Source organism: Scyliorhinus torazame, chromosome 11, assembly GCF_047496885.1.
Source record: "Scyliorhinus torazame isolate Kashiwa2021f chromosome 11, sScyTor2.1, whole genome shotgun sequence".
In the NCBI taxonomy this organism is placed as follows: Eukaryota; Metazoa; Chordata; class Chondrichthyes; order Carcharhiniformes; family Scyliorhinidae; genus Scyliorhinus; species Scyliorhinus torazame.
The window spans coordinates 67153296-67173125 of NC_092717.1; positions in this window are offsets into that span (position 1 = coordinate 67153296).

Sequence of the window (19830 nt, forward strand, 5' to 3'; positions counted from 1 at the left end):
TCTGCATCTGCCTCTGGCAAAGTTGTTTGCTTTGGAGAATTGAGATATAGCTGGGGATTTAAAAACAGATTTGAAGGCTTCTGAGCCGTTAATTTGTCTGTCAGTAATTTGTTTTGACATTTCATGGTGTCCATTTCATTCTCCAAAGTACTTTTTTCCTCAAGTAAATGGTTATTTTGAGTTTTTAGTCCATCAATTTGTGATCTTAACTGTTGAACTGTGGATTCTGAGTCAGTATTTCTCTTTTGGAGTTCCCCAATTTGTAATAGTAGTTGCTGAGTTCTGCAGTTCGAGTCTGCCAATAGTGTTTCAGTTTGATCAGATTTTTCGAGCTTAGATTTTGCAGCTCGCAATTGGTCAGTGACTGCCACGAATTTTTCTTTGGCAGATTTAAGTTCGCAATTGTGTTTTGTATTTGTGATTGTTTCTTATTGCTTATGGAGCTGTGACATTACTGCAAATGACCATTTCATACGTTTTTTGTTGGTCAATCGTGTGGTTTTCCCCAAAACTTTTTTAATGTCGTCAATCGACCACTGTCCTTTAGGGATGTCATATTTTGATTCAATTTTTGTAGTTACTTGAGACAGTCCAAAATGTCTATAAATAGAAGATTTAAGGTCTCCCAAAATATCGTCAATAGATACCTCTGGTACAGCTCGACCTTCCTTTGAAGTTGTGGGAAGCTGTGCTCTACCCTTGGAAGGAACAGGGTCTATTTTAGGACATTCTTGCGCCATAAATCCTGCCTTAAAATCAATTTTTTTTGTCACAAACAGGTGGTCGTAATTGAAACTTATCGTTAGCGACCGCATAAACCAGTAAAATACTGATGTCGTCGCGCACCGTTTGAAATTACTCCTTCACAACTTGGCAGTTGTATTTTATTTAGTTGTACGGCCTGCACCCGATTGAATAGCTCTTTCTTTACAGGTCCTTTCTAGAGGGGGTCGTGGCACTAGCCGGTGCAGCTTTAAGACTTTTAATGAGGTGAAAAAATATTTTCTTACCCCAATCTAGCCGTTTTTCGGATAGATGTCTTTTGGCCTTCCATCCTTCTGGTCTTTCTGTTAATGGTACGATCTTCAGTCTTCTGGTTTCTTCCAATTCTTTCTGACCGCCTCCAGCTCTTCTATCTCCTCCCCTCTGCCACTACGGCAATTGTCAAAGACTGCCCTTGTGTTAATGTATTCTCCTTTACACGTAACTGGACAGAAATTTGCACTACACTTCTCGGGTGCGAAATGAAATTTTATTTGGTATGTATTGATTATAAAAAGGGTAAATCTTGTGTTACAAAATCAAATGTTCTCAATACAAGCCCCTGCCGCAGAAGGCTTTACTTGAGATGATTATATTTAGTAACTTACAAAACAACTTGAATTCAAAATATGATAGCAGTAACGGTTTCTTTGTTCAAAACAAACAGCTGCGCCAATTAGAAGTAGAAATAGAAAATATGAAACGAAGATAGTAGATAGCTAGGCAAATAGTATAGGGTGATTCTAGAATGGAAAATGGCAGCATGAACTACTACCTTTAAGGAATTTGTTATCAGTCTAAGTCAATCTATTCCTACCCATGTAACATGCTGATTGGTTTGGGTGAGTCTTCAATACATTTGGTTTGATGATTGGGTTGTCAGTCTTCAATATGCAACATTATTTCGTTGAACTTTAAAGTTAATATAAATGTTGCATCTAAAATTCTTACGTGTGTGTTGGAATGCAAACTCTGCTCTTATCATTGGACTGGTATGTGCTGAAACCTGCAATTCCTTCTTTGGACAATGGAAAGCTCATATGAGCTATAATGTCAATTTGACCCTCAGTAGAAATGGTGCATTTTGCTTTTAGCTCGTTTGCAAACTGTTGCAAATGCTTGTATTTTGCCTTGACTTTATTCTTGCTAACTATGCACTTTGTAAATTTGTACTGGTTTACAGTGTTATGAAGGAATCCATTTTAAACTGAGCTTTTAAAATCTATAATTGAAGACTAATTAATGATCCCTTTTACCTATCAGAAATAGTTGGTTTCCTTCACCTGCTCTCTGCCACCGCTTCTGGAGAGAAGACCCCATCGATTTCTAAACATAATCTGCTCCTGGGTCAGCGCACGCTGACATCAGGAGGAGGCATTGTGTCCCGCTGAGCTCTGGGCCTGCGCACTGCTGAGGGGGCAACGCATGCACAGGACGGGCAGCATTCTGAAAGCCAGTCGTGACCGTTGAGCACTTCTTCCTACGATCGGGAATGCCATGACTGATGCGGCCCTCCTGACACCCACCCACAGGTCACGACCCTGAGTTTGAAAATGTCTGGAGTAGTGTATGTGTGGTAATATCAGGTATTGCGGTACCTGAGAGGTGGATGACCATTGGCTAGACCCAGGAGTCTACCATTGGCCGATGTACATAGCTCCGCCCTGAGAGGCAGAGTATAAGAACCAATGCCGTCACTTTCTGTATCGAAGCTGCTGGGGAATAGTTCTAGCAGATTAAAGCCTATTAGTTATGACTCACCTTGTCTTGAGAGTAATTGATTGCGCATCAATTTAATCTGCTGCAACTTCAGTGAAAGGATGGATCTCCATATCAAACCGGAGTTCCTTCAGCTCAGCCCCCACGCGGACAACTCTGCTGCTATCTTTAAACATTGGCTGGTGTGCTTTAAGGGCTACCTCGACACGGCCGCCGACACCCCCACGGAAAGACAAAAAATGGACCTTCTACCCTCGCGGGACAGCCCTGGGATCTACCCTCTGATCGAGGAGGCGGAGAATTATGCTGCGGCGATTGAACTGCTAGAAGGACACTATATCCGCCCTGTGAACCAGGTCTACACTCGTCACCTGCTGGCTACTAGGAGGCAAAGCCCCATGGAAACGTTGGAAGACTTCTACCGGGTGCTGCTGGTGCTGGGCCGAAACTGCCAGGGGAACGAGCACACGGAACGTTTGATCAGGGTTGCTTTCGTGGCAGGTATGACTTCCCCCGACATCCGCCGCAGGCTCCTAGAAATGGACACTCTTGGACTGACTGAGGCACGGGCCCTGGCGGGTTCCATGGACGTTGCGTATAAAAACGCGCTGGCTTTTGCTCCCGGACGCGTGGCGGCCACCTGGGCTGCGTGGCACCCCTCTGCGGCAGCGCCTCAGACTTTTCCCCTGACCCCGCAAGCCTGCGCGGCGAGACGGCCCGCGAATGCCGCCGGGCCCCGCTGTTTCTTCTGCGGGCAGGCAAATCATCCCCGCCCGCGCTGTCCGGCCCGCACCGCCACCTGCAAAGGGTGCGGCAAGAAGGGCCACTATGTCAGGGTCTGCCAGGCCCGTGCCGTGGCCGCGGTCTCCAGTGACTATCGGCAGCCCCCTTTTCAGGCCCCAGCCGTCCTAAGACCACCGCTACCCCCCTATTCTCGGGCCGCGTGCGATATGCGGCCGCGGCCATTGTGCCCCCCGGCCACCACGCTGGATGGGTGGGTGCCGCCATTTTGTCCCTCGCCACCGCCATCTTCTTTGTCCCCGGACTCCATGTGCGACCCATGGCTGACGCCATCTTGGATGGGACCTCAGGCCCCCAGCACAGCCGACTACACGCTGCCCGACCAGAACTCAAACTCTCAATTACTTCAGCTGGCCTCGGTGACTCTGGACCAGAGCCGGCCCCGGACGCGAACGAAAGCTACCACGACGATCTCCATCAACGGCCACGTGACATCGTGCTTGATCGACTCCGGGAGCAAAGAGAGCTTTATTCACCCCGACACGGTAAGGCGCTGTTCTCTTGTCACCCATACCGTTAACTTAAGGATCTCCCTGGCCTCCGGGTCACACGCGGTGGAGATAAAGGGGTTCTGCCTAGCGAACCTCACGGTCCAAGGCCGGGAATTCCACAATTTCCGCCTGTACGTTCTGCCGCACCTCTGCACGGCCACCCTTCTTGGGCTGGATTTCCAGTGCCATCTGCAAAGCCTGACCTTTAAATTTGGTGGCCCGATACCCCCTCTTACTGTCTGCGGCCTCGCGACCCTTAAGGTCGACCCGCCTTCCCTGTTTGCGAACCTCACCCCAGATTGCAAACCCGTCGCCACCAGGAGCAGACGGTACAGTGCCCAGGACCGGACCTTCATCAGGTTAGAGGTCCAAAGGCTGCTGAGAGAAGGGGTCATTGAAGCAAGCAACAGCCCCTGGAGGGCTCAAGTAGTGGTGGTAAAGACCGGGGAGAAATGCAAGATGGTCATTGACTACAGCCAGACCATCAGCAGATTTACGCAGCTGGATGCGTACCCTCTCCCCCGTATAGCCGACCTGGTGAACAGGATTGCGCAATACAAGGTTTTCTCCACAGTGGATCTCAAGTCTGCCTACCACCAGCTGCCCCTCCGTCATGGGGACCGCCATTACACTGCCTTCGAAGCAGATGGGCGGCTCTATCACTTTTTAAGGGTTCCCTTCGGTGTCACGAACGGGGTCTCGGTCTTCCAACGAGAGATGGACCGAATGGTCGACCGGTACGGCTTACGCGCAACGTTCCTGTATCTTGATAACGTCACCATCTGCGGCCATGACCAGCAGGACCACGACACCAACCTCCGAAAATTTCTCCAGACCGCGAATATCCTTAATCTGACTTACAATAAGGAGAAATGCGTGTTTAGCACCGACCGGCTAGCCATTCTGGGCTACGTAGTGCGAAGTGGAGTCATAGACCCTGACACTGAGCGCATGCGCCCCCTCATGGAGTTCCCCCTCCCTCACTGCCCCAAGGCCCTAAAGCGCTGCCTCGGCTTCTTCAGCTATTATGCACAGTGGGTCCCCAATTACGCCGACAAGGCTCGACCCCTGGTCCAGTCCACAACCTTCCCCCTGTCGACGGAGGCCCGCCAGGCCTTCTGCCGCATCAAGGCAGACATTGCTAAAGCCACGATGCGCGCCATCGACGAGTCCCTCCCCTTCCAGGTCGAGAGCGATGCGTCCGACGTAGCTCTGGCGGCCACCCTCAACCAAGCAGGCAGGCCCGTGGCTTTCTTCTCCCGCACTCTCCATGCTTCCGAAATTCGCCACTCCTCGGTCGAAAAGGAGGCCCAGGCCATAGTAGAAACTGTGCGACACTGGAGGCATTACCTGGCCGGCAGGAGATTCACTCTCCTCACGGACCAACGGTCGGTTGCCTTCATGTTCGATAATGCGCAGCGGGGCAAGATTAAGAATGACAGGATCTTGCGGTGGAGGATCGAACTCTCCACCTACAATTACGAGATCTTGTACTGTCCCGGGCAGCTGAACGAGCCTCCTGATGCCCTGTTCCGCGGCACTTGTGCCACCACACAAGTGGACCGCCTCTGATCCCTCCACGAGAACCTCTGCCACCCGGGGGTCACTCGTCTCTGTCATTTTATCAAGACCCGCAACCTGCCCTACTCCATTGAGGAGGTCAGGTCCGTCACCAGGGACTGCCTAATATGCGCGGAGTGCTAACCGCACTTCTACCGGACAGAGAGAGCGCATCTGATAAAGGCTTCCCGTCCCTTTGAACGCCTCAGCATGGATTTCAAAGGCCCCCTCCCCTCCACCGACCACAACACGTACTTCCTGAACGTGATTGACGAGTACTCCCGGTTCCCATTCGCCATCCCCTGCCCGGACATGACCACAACCACCGTCATCAAGGCCCTCCAGGGTATCTTTACACTGTTCGGTTTCCCCGCGTACATTCACAGTGATAGGGGGTCCTCCTTCATGAGTGACGAACTGCGTCAATTCCTGCTCAACAAGGGCATCGCCTCGAGCAGGACGACCAGTTACAACTCCCCGGGAAACGGGCACGTTGAGAGGGAGAACGGCACGGTCTGGAAGACCGTCCTGCTGGCCCTACGGTCCAGGAATCTCACAGTCTCCCGCTGGCAGGAAGTCCTCCCTGTCGCCCTGCATTCCATTGGGTCGCTGCTCTGTACTACCACAAATCAGACACCTCATGAACGTCTCCTTGTTTTCCCCAGGAAGTCCTCCTCCGGGACCTCGCTCCCAACCTGGCTAGCGACACCCGGACCCATCCTGCTTCGGAAACATGTGAGGGCGCACAAGTCGGACCCGTTGGTCGAGAGGGTCCACCTGCTGCACGCCAACCCCCAGTACGCCTATGTAGCGTTCCTGGACGGCCGCCAAGACACGGTCTCCCTTCAGGACCTGGCGCCCGCAGGAGCCCCACGCGCCCCCGCACCAGTGCCCCCACCCCCACCCTCCCCGCAACACCTGACCGGAGGGTCAGTACTCCCGCCGCCCCTGCCTCGGCCTGAAACAGCACCGACGCCCCCTACAGGCAACCCCCCGTCCTGCCCACTTTTCGCCCCAACAGCGCCGCCTAGGGGTGACAAAGCTGCCTGGGAGGACGACACCTCGTTCCCGGATGAGGGTCCCGGCAACCACCGGGACCCTCATCAGGATCAGCACCGAAGCCCAGACGCTCCAGAAGGACGACCAGGCCACCCGATCGACTGATTGCTGCACCATGAACACTTTGCTATTACCCTCGACATCACGGCACCTCAATACCTGGTCCTACCATGCGAAAGGCGACATTAACGCTGGCCATCACCCCGCCGGATTCTTTTTTTAACAGGGGGTGAATGTGGTAATACCAGGTATTGTGGTACCTGAGAGGTGTATGACCATTGGCTAGACCCAGGAGTCTACCATTGGCCGATGTACATAGCTCCGCCCTGAGAGGCGGAGTATAAGAACCAATGCCGTCCCAGCAACCTTCACTTTCTGTATCGAAGCTGCTGGGAAATAGTTCTAGCAGATTAAAGCCTATTAGTTATGACTCACCTTGTCTTGAGAGTAATTGATTGCGCATCAGTATGTTCATATTATAAACTGCGATATGAGCCTGATTAATTTTTGGGAGAGGAGAGAAAGATCCAATTGTGAATAAGAAATGAATCCAGTGCTTCCGACAGTGACTTTCTACCTCAGATCATTTGTGTGTTTTCATCTGCACCTCTTAATCCTTCAAGGAAGCCTCTACGCCACACAACAGTCTCTCCCTTCCGCCTGCAATAATCACCAACCAACCCCCAGAATCACAGTTGTCATTCCTTCCACTGTGCACGATTCCCTCCGATCTGCAGTCGCCCATCATAACCTTCGTGACCACAGCTAAACCGCAAATTGTGGCATTCAATTCCAGCCCTAATCCTCCCAAAAACTCGGGACCGTCCCTCATTACTTCTGCTTGGCCTTCTGCCTGTTTTTCCTAATTGGCTTCCGGACAGCCTATCAATTGGACTGTATTCTGGGTGGGAGATGGAAGAACAGAAATATACTTTAGGTCCTGCTTATAAATTCAGCAGAATCTTCCTGTTCTCATGTCTCCCTCATCCTTTTCATTGGAACCTCGATTATATATTCATTCATTCTCTTTCTTTCTCTAAAAAAACTCCAGAAGATCAATATGCCAAACTGTTTAAAGAAATAAAACTAAACAACATCAAAATGAGGCCTTATTGCTTAGATAATATATTAATGGGGGTTTACCACCTAAAGTGGCCAACTCCCGATTTAAAATGGCGAACAGCAAAGGCTGATGGGAAAGTCAGCCAACAAGACAGAAACCAGCAGCTGCAGGTTTGCTGTGTATTTACCACTGCAAAAACCGACAACATCGATACCAGCGGACATCAGCATAACAAAGTAGCAGCTATCTGCATACTGATGAGCAATCCCCGGGAACAATAAGTAACATTTTTGACACACAAAGCAAAGCCAGACTCCTCGGCGCCAGCAGGAGCCAACACAAAGGAGGTGAACGAGCATCTCAAGACCGCGCATCGATCAGGGAACCGCTCCAGTATTGGAGAAATCGAACCAAGCGATTGGGACAAAGTTCAATCACTTTGGACCAGGTACAGGGTCCGCCCCGAAAGGCGGGAAGCCCCTGGGGACTATAAGAGTTAAGCCCCAAGTTCAAATCGCTCTCTCTTCACCTCTGCGTCCTGCCCGGGTCACCCAGCAACACGAACCAACATTGACCGTGACCGGTGCAGTGACTCCCGAACAAAGTAAGTCTTAATTCAACGCTCGCTACGAGATAGGCGCTCCTAGCTACCAATCCGTACCAACTTTGAATCCTGCAGACTCAGAACCCGAACGAAAGGCCATTTGTTTTCCTGACCTGGTGGGCCAGTCCAAAGTTAAGTATAGGCCTGTTAGTTGCAGAAGTAGCTTAGACGTAGAATTTGTGCATGAGTAGCGATTACTGTGTATAATAAATGTGCTTTGATTTAAATCTTACTAATCGGTGTATTGGGTTATTGATCATTACTCGGACTTGAACCTCGTGGCGGTATCATAAAGATACCTGGCGACTTGAGAGCAAAGGTAATAAAACAGAGCAATTGAACCAAGGAGAAAATCAGCAACATTATTTGCCGACATCTGACGGGACCCGATCTAGAAGTGGAAAACCACTCTGGGAGAACCCAGAATTTGAATTAGAGATCCAATTGGAAACAGAAAACCACAAGTGCTCAAGCAGTTCTGATCAATACTCATTAATTCGGAAGTGTGTGTAACTAACGGGGCGATAAGGTAAAACTGATAGATTTTTTGTTGCGTCAAGATTATCGGAAGTTTGTATATCGGAAAGTAGCGAAAGCCATACCCGTATTTACAGCACCGCCTTAATACCCCTGTCCCAAATTTGAAGAGCAGCATTCAGATAGGAAAGATGGCAATGCAGCGCCTAATGAACCCAGAGGAATTTGCGGTCGCAGCGAGCAGCAGCAGTAGAGTGGGATAATGTCTCATTTGGGAGGAAGAGATCATGAAACATCTCAAAGGGAAAGGATGGCCCCTTTGGAATGAGGTTCCGGGAGTATAGGACATACTTGGTGGGAGAACCTGAGCAAGATCCACAAAAAGAGCTTAGGGAAAGCTCGCAAGCCGATGACAATCATGTCCTGCTTGGCACAATTGCGAGGCACAGAGGAGGTCGTTAGGACCCTCCGGAAAGAAGTTGAGGGCATACATCGAATGAGTAAGGTCGATGTAAGCGAGGTAGAAAAGGAGAAGTTGGTATTGAGAAGGAAGTTGGCAGCAAAAGATGGAGAGGTGGAGGATGCCAAAAGGGCACACCAGTCTTGTCTGCCGCACTTAAGCAGCTTCCAGTCTCAATATGAAAACGCCTATCAGGACACGCAACGTGCAGTCCTGGTACGTGAAGAAACAGAAAAGCATGTAGAGGCATTACAGAGACAGTGTAGTGACCTAAAGGCAGCATTAAGAACACTCCATGCTGCCACCACAGAACAAAGACAAAGCACATTAGATCACGCAAAGTGCCGGAAGCAGATTGCAGAGCTGCAATCGCTGCTTTCAGTTCAGAAAGGCTTCCAGGAAACCTTTGGAGCGAAATTAGATCAGGAAGACGGCCCTGATTGGAAAGAATTGAATGAGACAGTGCAGAGATATGTTCAGGGAACATGTGCGCAGGGAAAGCCACAAAAGAGGAAAGCGCCTCAACCCCCCACAGAGCAGATAGTTCAAGCTCCAATGAACCCAGTCACCACCCACCGCACAGCCACATCGGACGATGCAGAATTTCTATACTCCACCCCCGTAACAGTGACCCAATTACGGGACACGTGCGAGAAGACCACACCGTTCCTCCCCACCTCAGACCCCCACCATTTCTTTGCCACAGTTAAGCATCAGGCGACCATGTACAGCCTGGATGATCGAGAGCATGTAAAGCTCACAGTTTTAAGTTTAGATCCTTCAGTAGCAGCAGCCCTTCCCGGCCCACAGAATGTAGGAGGAGGCACCCTTGCAGAAATGCATACCGCGATCCTGGATGCGATCGGGTGACCCCGTAGATGGCCTCAACAAATGTAGGCAAAAGAAATCCGAGCACGCCACAGCGTTTGCTGGACGCCTGTGGATCCACTTTGCAACAGTCTTTGGAGACGTAGACTGTGCCCATTTGTCCCCAGACTACATGGCCAAATGGACCCGCACCCTTATCTCCCATGCCACAGAGGCAGGACAAAAAGCCTGTACGAATTATGACCCCCTCAGAGGAAGCCCACAATGAGAAATGGGTTTTAAAAAGATTGTCCCGCGCCTGGGAGCAGTCTGTACAAAACAAATCCGCAGATAGGAAACCCGAAGAACAGCAGGAAGAGCAGGCAGACATGCATCCAGTTAAAACGCACCAGAACCCCGCATGGGTAAACGAAGGAAGGAACAGCCCCCCCACAGAAACCACCGGAATGTTATAATTGCGGACAATTAGGACATTACACACGAGAATGTCAAGCCCCCCTGAAACTGCAGCGGAATCAGCCCACCAATGCCCCCTGAACCAGCACCGACACCAACAGCCCCGACCCCCCACCTCGGGAACCATACCCAAGGGAACAATGCACCAGAGAGCCTGCTCCACCTTATGTGCCCCAGGGGTCATGTTACAGGGGGCAGTCAGGACACTTCGCCCAAGATTGCAGGAGACCCCCACCAGCTGGACTAGCCCCCAGATATGAAAGAGAACACAACCCACAGCAGCTACAAGATCCCAGCTGCCCCATGCAAACTGAGCGCTTACCCACCACTTCTCATGGCAGCGTTACCTCAGCAAGGCCACTTCATTTTTGTTTTGCTCCTCCTTCCTCTCTTCTTCGTTCATGCTGCATTCCCTCCATATGCTAGTTACACCCCAGCCCAAATGTGAAACGGTGTCTTTTCTGATGGAACCTGCAGCATGTTTTATGTTGTTTGTAGTGTTTTGTTAAATGTTGTATGTCAGACAGGAAAAAAATTTCCACGGCCCCACGCCTTTTCGGCCGAAAACTCTGAGGACTTGCCCACAGAGACTTGCTACTGACCCAGACGCCTGTTCAGCGGAACTCCTCTGTCGACAGATACCACACGCCCATTCATAACTGCCCTTCTGGTTCGAGGGAAGAACCACTACGGCAGCCCCCCACGATGACTACATTTCTTGCCCGTTCTTGTCGGTTGCTCAGGCAGTGGAGAAACGGCTTGGGACCCGCCCTGCCTGGGAACCCCCCCTCTGGTCAACTGCGCTCGGGTAGGGGAGACACGGCATTGGTTGCCGTCCTACCTGGGGACTCCATCCAACTCTTACCCGTCGCGGCCCATACGCACCTCATTTTGGAAATTTTAGTGCAAAAAGTTTTGTTTTGTTTCAGGTAACTCTTAGGTTGCCAACCACATGCTATTTACATCCTGAAACATTTGGATGGTAAATTGCACAGTTTGCGAGACGGCTCGCACTGGTTCATTATTTGGAAGTGTGTCTTGTCCTAAAATTCAGTTTTTGAAAAAGAAATGAGGGAGTCACACATAGTGACCAATTATAAAGGGAGTGATGCACAATCAATTGCTCTCGAGACAAGGTGAGTCATAATTAATTGGCTTTAATCAGCTAGAACTGTACTCAGCAGTTTGGATACAGAAAGTGAAGGCTGCTGGGACGGCATTGGTTCTTATACCCCGCCTCTCAGGGCGGTGCTATGTACGTTAGCCAATGGTAGACTCCTAGGTCAGCCAATGGCCATCCACCTCTCAGGTACTGCAATACCTGGTATTACCACATTCACCCCCTGTTAAAAAAGAACCCAGCGGGGTGATGGCCAGCGTTACTGTCGCCTTTTGCATGGTAGGACCAGGTATGGAGGTACCGTGATGTCGAGGGTAACAGAAAACGTTTTTTGTTTTATGGTGCAGCAATCAGACGATCGGGTGGCCTGGTCGTCCTTCTGGAGCGTCTGGGCTTCGGCGATGATCCTGGTGGGGGCCCCGGCGGTTGTGGCTCCGGGAATGTGGTGTCTTCCTCCCAGGCAGCTTCGTCACCCCTAGGCGGTGCTGTTGGGGCGAAAAGTGGGCAGGGGGAGGGGCACCTGGAGGGGGCGTCGGTGCCTGTTCGGCGCTGGGTAGGGGCGGCGGCAGTACTGACCCTCCGGTCAGGTGCTGCGGGGAGGGTGGGGGTGGGGGCAATGGTGCGGGTGCGCGTGGGGCTCCGGCAGGCGCCAGGTCCCGAAGGGAGACCGTGTCTTGGCGGCCGTCGGGGAATGCTACGTAGGCGTACTGGGGGTCGGCATGCAGCAGGCGGACCCGCTCGACCAACGGGTCCGACTTGTGCGCCCTCATATGTTTCCACAGCAGGACGGGTCCGGGTGTCGCTAGCCAGGTTTTGAGCGAGGTCCCGGAGGAGGACTTCCTGGGAAAAATAAGGAGACGTTCGTGTGGTGTCTGGTGTGTGGTAGTACAGAGCAGTGACCGGATGGAGTGAAGGGCCACTGGGAGGACTTCTTGCCAGCGGGAGACTCGGAGATACCTGGACCGAAGGGCCAGCAGGACGGTCTTCCAGACCGTTCCGTTCTCCCTTTCTACCTGCCTGTTTCCCAGGGGGTTGTAACTGGTCGTCCTGCTGGAGGCGATGCCTTTGCTGAGCAGGAATTGACGCAGTTTGTCACTCATAAAAGAGGACCCCCTATCACTGTGAATGTATGCGGGGAAACCGAACAGTGTAAAGATACCCTGGAGGGCCTTGATGACGGTGGTTGTGGTCATGTCCGGCAGGGGATAGCGAATGGGAACCGGGAGTATTCGTCAATCACGTTCAGGAAGTACGTGTTGCGGTCGGTGGAGGAGAGGGGGCCCTTGAAATCCATGCTGAGGCGTTCAAAGGGACGGGAAGCCTTTATCAGATGCGCTCTCTCTGACCGGTAGAAGTGCGGTTAGCACTCCGCGCAGATTTGGCAGTCCCTGGTGCCTGTCCTGGCCTCGTCGATGGGGTAGGGCAGGTTGCGGGTCTTAATGAAATGAAAGAAACGAGTGACCCCCGGGTGGCAGAGGTCCTCGTGGAGAGCTCGGAGGCGGTCCACTTGTGCGGTGGCACAAGTGCCGCGGGACAGGGCATCAGGAGGCTCGTTCAGCTTCCCGGGACGGTACAAGATCTCATAATTGTAAGTGAAGAGTTCTAACCTCCACCGTAAGATCTTGTCGTTTTTAATCTTGCCCCGCTGCGCATTATCGAACATGAAGGCCACCGACCATTGGTCCGTGAGGAGAGTGAATCTCCTGCCGGCCAGGTAATGCCTCCAGTGTCGCACAGCTTCAACTATGGCCTGGGCCTCCTTTTCGACCAAGGAGTGGCGAATTTCGGAAGCATGGAGAGTGCGGGAGAAGAAAGCCACGAGTCTGCCCGCCTGGTTGAGGGTGGCCGCCAGAGCTACGTCGGACACGCCGCTCTCGACCTGGAAGGGGAGGGACTCGTCGATGGCGCGCATCGTGGCTTTTGCGATGTCTGTTTTGATGCGGCAGAAAGCCTGGCGGGCCTCTGTCGACAGGGTGAAGGCTAAAGAAGCCGAGGCAGCGCTTTAAGGCCTTGGGGCAGTGAGGTATGGGAAACTCCATGAGGGGGCGTTCAGGGGTGGGGCCTATGACTCCATTTCGCACTACGTAGCCTAGGATGGCTAGACGGTCGGTGCTAAACACGCATTTATCCTTATTGTAGGTCAGATTAAGGATATTCGCGGTCTGGAGAAATTTTCGGAGGTTGGTGTCGCGGTCCTGCTGGTCATGGCCGCAGATGGTGACGTTATCAAGATACGGGAACGTTGCGCGTAAGCCGTACCGGTCAACCATTCGGTCCATCTCACGTTGGAAGACCGAGACCCCGTTCGTGACACCGAAGGGAACCCTTAAAAAGTGATAGAGCCGCCCATCTGCTTCGAAGGCAGTGTACTGGCGGTCACCATGACGGAGGGGCAGCTGGTGGTTGGCAGACTTGAGATCCATCGTGGAGAAAACCTTGTATTGCGCAATCCTGTTTACCAGGTCGGCTATACGGGGGAGAGGGTACGCGTCCAGTTGCGTAAACCTGTTGATGGTCTGGCTATAGTCGATGACCATCCTATGTTTCTCCCCGGTCTTTGCCACCACTACTTGAGCCCTCCAGGGGCTTTTGCTCGCTTCGACAACCCCTTCCCTCAGCAGCCTTTGGACCTCGGACCTGATGAAGGTCCGGTCCTGGCCACTGTACCGTCTGCTCCTGGTGGAGACAGGTTTGCAATCCGGGGTGAGGTTCGCAAACAGGGAAGGCGGGTCGACCTTAAGGGTCACGAGGCCGCAGACAGTAAGGGGGGGGTATAGGGCCGCCAAATTTAAAGGTCAGGCTTTGTAGGTGGCACTGGAAATCCAGCCCAAGAAGGGTGGCCGTGCATAGGTGCGGCAGGACGTACAGGCGGAAGGGGAAGTTCTGGTCAGGCAGCGTGGAGTCGGCTGTGCTGGGGCTTGAGGCCGGTCCAGGGTAACGGAGGCCAGCAGCAGCAAGGGGAAGTTCTGGTCAGGCAGCGTGGAGTCGGCTGTGCTGGGGGCTTGAGGCCCCATCCAAGATGGCGTCAGCCACGGGTCGCACATGGAGTTCGGGGATGCCGAAGATGGCCGCGGCGAGGGACAAAATGGCGGCGCCCACCCATCCAGCGTGGTGGCTGGGGGGCAAAATGGCCACGCCCATGGATCGCAAGCAGCCAGGGGATAGGAGGTCGGCGGTGGGCTTTGGACGGCCGGGACCTGAACTAAAGGCTACCGATAGTCGCTGGAGACTGCGGCCACGGCATGGGCCTGGCAGACCCCGACATAGTGGCCCTTCTTGCGGCACCCTTTGCAAGTGGCGGTGCGGGTCAGGCAGCGCGGGCGGGGATGATTTGCCTGCCCGCAGAAAAAGCAGCGTTGGCCGGGAGCGATAGTGGGCCGTCTTGTCGCGCAGGTTTGCGGGGTTAGGGGATAGGTCTGGGGGGCTGCCGTTACGGGGTGCCACGCAGCCCAGGGGGGCACTGCGCATCCGGGGGCAAAAGCCAGCGCGTTATTATATGCAACGTCCATAGACCCCGCCAGGGCCCGTGCCTCAGTAAGTCCCAGTGTGTCCATTTCTAGGAGCCTTCGGCGGATAGCAGGAGAAGTCATACCTGCCACGAAAGCAGCCCTAATCAAAAGTTCCGTTTGCTCGTTCCCCGAAACTGGCGGGCATCCACAGTTCCGGCCCAGCACTAGCAGTGCCCGATAGAAGTCTTCCAGTGTTTCTTCAGGGCTTTGCCTTCTAGTTGCCAGCAGGTGACGGGCGTAGACCTGGTTCACAGGTCGGATATAGTGTCCTTCTAGCAGCTCGATAGCTGCAGCATAATTCTCCGCCTCCTCGATCAGAGGGTAGATTGCAGGGCTGACCCGGGAGCGTAGAAGGTGCATTTTCCGTGGGGGTGTCGGATGCCATGTCGACAAAGCTCTTAAAACAAGCCAGCCAGTGCTTGAAGATAGCAGCGGAGTTGTCTGCGTGGGGGCTGAGCTGAAGGCACTCCGGCTTGATGAGGAGATCCATACTTTCAGAAGTAATAGCTGATTAAATTGATGCACAATCAATTACTCTCGAGACAAGGTGAGTCATAACTAATGGACATTAATCAGCTAGAACTGTACCCAGCAGCTTGGATACAGAAAGTGAAGGCTGCTGGGACGGCATTGATTCTTATACCCCGCCTCTCAGGGCAGAGCTATGTATGTTAGCCAATGGTAGCCTCCTAGGTCAAGCCAATGGCCATCCACCTCTCAGATACTGCAATACTTGGTATTATCACAGGGAGTAATTGGCACTAAGGGACAGACAGACTATAGAACATAGAACAGAGAACGATACAGCGCAGTACAGGCCCTTCGGCCCACGATGTTGCACCGACATGGGAAGTCAAAAAACAAAAGCCATCTAACCTACACTATGCCATTATCATCCATATGCTTATCCAATAAACTTTTAAATGCCCTCAATGTTGGCGAGTTCACTACTGTTGCAGGTCGGTCATTCCACGGCCTCACCACTCTTTGCATAAAGAACCTACCTCTGACCTATATCTATTACCCCTCAGTTTAAGGCAATGTCCCCTCGTGCTAGCCATTTCCATCCGCGGGAGAAGGCTCTCACTGTTCACCCTATCTAACCCCCTGATCATTTTGTATGCCTCTATTAAGTCTCCTCTTAACCTTCTTCTCTCCAACGAAAACAACCTCAAGTCCATCAGCCTTTCCTCATAAGATTTTCCCTCCAGACCAGGCAACATCCTGGTAAATCTCCTCTGCACCCGCTCCAAAGCCTCCACGTCCTTCCTATAATGCGGTGACCAGAACTGTACGCAGTACTCCAAATGCGGCCATACCAGAGTTTTGTACAGCTGCAACATGACCTCATGACTCCGGAACTCAATCCCTCTACCAATAAAGGCCAACACTCCATAGGCCTTCTTCACAACCCTATCAACCTGGGTGGCAACTTTCAGGGATCTATGGACATGGACACCTAGATCCCTCTGCTCATCCACACTTCCAAGAACTTTACCATTAGACAAATATTCCACATTCCTGTTATTCCTTCCAAAGTGAATCACCTCACACTTCTCTACATTAAACTCCATTTGCCACCTCTCAGCCCAGCTCTGCAGCTTATCTATGTCCCTCTGTAACCTGCAACATCCTTCCGCACTGCCGAAAACACCACCGACTTTAGTGTCGTCTGCAAATTTACTCACCCACCCTTCTGCGCCCTCCTCTAGGTCATTTATAAAAATGACAAACAGCAACGGCCCCAGAACAGATCCTTGTGGTACGCCACTTGTAACTGAACTCCATTCTGAACATTTCCCATCAACCACCACCCTCTGTCTTCTTTCAGCTAGCCAATTTCTGATCCACATCTCTAAATCACCCTCAATCCCCAGCCTCCGTATTTTCTGCAATAGCCTACCATGGGGAACCTTATCAAACGCTTTGCTGAAATCCATATACACCACATCAACTGCTCTACCCTCGTCTACCTGTTCAGTCACCTTCTCAAAGAACTCGATAAGGTTTGTGAGGCATGACCTACCCTTCACAAAGCCATGCTGACTATCCCTGATCATATTATTCCTATCTAGATGATTATAAATCTTGTCTCTTATAATCCCCTCCAAGACTTTACCCACAACAGACGTGAGGCTCACCGGTCAATAGTTGCCGGGGTTGTCTCGACTCCCCTTCTTGAACAAAGGAACCACATTTGCTATCCTCCAGTCCTCTGGCACTATTCCTGTAGCAAATGATGACATAAAAATCAAAGCCAAAGGCTCAGCAATCTCTGCCCTGGCTTCCCAGAGAATCCTAGGATAAATCCCATCAGCATTCTCCTCCACAACATTCTCTTTTTCCTGAGTGAATACTGACGAAAAATATTCATTTAGTATCCCGCCTATCTCTTCAGACTCCACACACAACTTCCCATCCCTGTCCTTGACTGGCCCTACTCTTACCCTAGTCATTCTTTTATTCCTGACATACATATAGAAAGCTTTTGGGTTTTCCTTGATCCTACCTGCCAAATACTTCTCATGTCCCTTCCTTGCTCGTCTTAGCTCTCTCTTTAGATCCTTCCTCGCTACCTTGTAACTATCAAGCACCGCAACTGAAACTTCACACCTCATCTTCACATAGGCCTCCTTCTTCCTCTTAACAAGAGATTCCACTTCTTTGGTAAACCACGGTTCCCTCGCTCTACGCCTTCCTCCCTGCCTGACCGGTACGTACTTATCAAGAACACGCAGTAGCTGTTCCTTGAACAAGCTCCACATATCCAGTGTGCCCAACATTTGCAGCCTACTTCTCCAACCTATCCCCCCCAAGTCATGTCTAATGGCATCATAATTGCCCTTCCCCCAGCTATAACTCTTGCCCTGCGGGGTATACTTATCCCTTTCCATCACTAACGTAAACGTCACCGAATTGTGGTCACTGTCCCCAAAGTACTCACCTACCTCCAAATCGAACACCTGGCCTGGTTCATTACCCAAAACCAAATCCAATGTGGCCTCTCCTCTTGTTGGCCTGTCAACACATTGTGTCAAGAAACCCTCCTGCACACATTGTACAAAAACGACCCATCTAATGTACTCAATCTATATCTTTTTCAGTCAATATTTGGAAAGTTAAAGTCTCCCATAATAACTACCCTGTTACTTTCGCTCTTATACAGAATCATCTTCACCATCCTTTCCTCTACATCCCTTGAACTATTTGGAGGCCTATAGAAAACTCCCAACAGGGTGACCTCTCCTTTCCTGTTTCTAACCTCAGCCCATACTACCTCGGAAGAAGAGTCCCCATCTAGCATCCTCTCCGCCACCGTAATACTGTTTTTGACTAGCAGCGCCACACCTCCCCCTCTTTTGCCTCCTTCTCTGAGCTTACTAAAACACCTAAACCCCGGAACCTGCAACAACCATTCCTGTCCCTGCTCTATCATATGAGATGTTAAACCAAGATAGTTACAGACACTATGCTTGTTTCCACAGAACTCCAGAAGCTCCAGGACCAGAGAAGAGAAGAAAAGAGAAGAGCCATGAGGGCTTCCTTCACATGGTTCATCATCATAATAATGGACATTTGGTTGCGAGTGAACGTGAACCCCACGACTTCAAGCCCCCCAGCCGATAATGTTTCACTTCCCCACAGTACCCAGAGCCCAGTCACCTGTGACACCACATCATCTTGGTGTGCCAGGTTTATAACCTGGTACTCTCTGTCATATGTAATAGAAACCTTACTGGTATTGGCGATACTCTGCTGCATCGTGCAGACTATGCGTCTAAGAAAATGGAGAAGGAGAGCCTACCGCGCTCGAACCCCGGTATATAGGATCAGATCCCCTATCTTCGGATACGACCAGACCCCCGACCCCCGCGATCTATAATAAAGATCATTCATTTGCGGGTTTTATTGTAAATAAAGAAATGTAAAGAACTGTTCATGAGCAAATTGTACGATCCTGAGCTTGACTGCCAAGCCAGGAAAAATGTGTATCAACTGCTATGATTTTGTTTGTATGGTTGAGGAAGGTAGAATAATGAAATGTTTAAGTGAGTGTAGTGTATTAAGAATAGTTAGTGGTTCCCATTTTTATTGTTTTGTAATGCGTGTCCCTGTTTGACATAGCGCCCCTTAGAATTGTCAGCTACATTTTTTTTGCATAGTTATGGTCAGTGTAGAGGCCAAGAAAGAAGTGCCCCCCCAGGTCAGGGAATGGAAAGCAACATAGTTATGTGATCCTTCACGCTTCGCGTTAGGATCACAAGGAGGGAATGTAGCCACCTAAAGTGGCCAACTCCCGATTTAAAATGGCGAACGGCAAAGGCTGATGGGAAAGTCAGCCAACAAGACAGAAACCAGCAGCTGCAGGTTTGCTGTGTATTTACCTCTGCAAAAACCAGACAACATCGATACCAGTGGCCATCAGCATAACAAAGTAGCAGCTATCTGCATACTGATGAGCAATCCCCGAGAACAATAAGTAACATTTTTGACACACAAAGCAAAGCCAGACTCCTCGGCGCCAGCAGGAGCCAACACAAAGGAGGTGAATGAGCACCTCAAGACCGCCCATCGATCAGGGAACCGCTCCAATATTGGAGAAAATCGAACCAAGCGATTGGGACAAAGTCCAATCACTTGGGACCAGGTACAGGGTCCGCCCCGAAAGGCGGGAAGCCCCTGGGGACTATAAGAGTTGAGCCCCAAGTTTAAATCGCTCTCTTCTTCCTACCCGGGTCACCCAGCAACACGAACCAACATTGACCGTGACTGGTGCAGTGACTCCAGTGATCACCGAAACCCGTAAGTCTTAACTCAATGCTCGCTACGAGATAGGCGCTCCTAGCTACCAATCCGTACCAACTTTGAATCCCGCAGACTCAGAACCCGAACGAAAGGCCATTTGTTTCCCTGACCTGGT